Source organism: Propithecus coquereli, unplaced genomic scaffold (assembly GCF_000956105.1).
Source record: "Propithecus coquereli isolate 6110/MARCELLA unplaced genomic scaffold, Pcoq_1.0 Scaffold207, whole genome shotgun sequence".
Taxonomy (NCBI): domain Eukaryota; kingdom Metazoa; phylum Chordata; class Mammalia; order Primates; family Indriidae; genus Propithecus; species Propithecus coquereli.
Window position 1 is genome coordinate 1,340,401 of NW_012145745.1, and position 980 is coordinate 1,341,380.

Below are 980 nucleotides of genomic sequence, written 5' to 3' on the forward strand. Positions count from 1 at the left end.
ATATTGAAATAAATATACTTTAGAGAACTAGGAAAACATAATAGGTCTTGAATTATTCAAATATTCCTTTGCTTCCACAAAGAAAACAAATTAGAATGAAGTGACAGACTTAACATACTAAAATTGTGAACTAGCTGATATTAGGAATTTTCATATGTCATGGTGAAATTTAAAGCAACCTTTGGCAACGAATAACATAAATTTGATTTTCCAAGTGTAGACCTCATTTTGATTAAATTTTAACAATTAAATATTCATTTTTTTCGTCATTATCATACTCAACATCTGACACAGGGTAAATAAGGTATAGAATAGATGATTAGATACACAATTATTTTTGAGACAAGATATGGTGAACATAAAATGATCAGTTTCTCAGAGGACAATCCTCCCTTATGATACCTTTTAAAAGTCCAAATTGGAGATTCTATATATTTGCATAAAGACAGTCAAGAAATCCCATTGACAATGTTGTAAGAATTTGAGAGGAACAAACATAGCAAGTTCAGCTTACTAGGCAGCTAAAGAAAGCAATTAACAATAGCCATAGCTGCATCGTGTTTTGCAATCCACCGAGGCAAATAGATAACTCTTTTGCTTCTCAGTCTAGAGTCTAGATTCCCAGATTTGGGCTTAATTTCCTATGTATTGGCATAGGTCAGTTTTACCCCCGTAGGATTTTTTACTTCTCTAAGACAAGGAGGAAAAACTCAAGAAAAAGGAAAAATCAGATGGTAATAGGGTGGAGCACATATTATCTGCAAAAATGACTGTCTATCCCTAAGAAATCGAAGATGAAATCAAGCCTGTAAGCTCTTGTATTGATAAAATGATCCTGAAAATTTTGACTTCTTCTTCAAAACAAATCTGTATATTGTAAAATTAAATCCTTTTTTTCTAAGAGACTACATGGGAAAAAGAAAGGAAAATATGGTTTAGAGATATTTTGAGAGAAGTGCATCTGAGAAACAGTGTTGTCT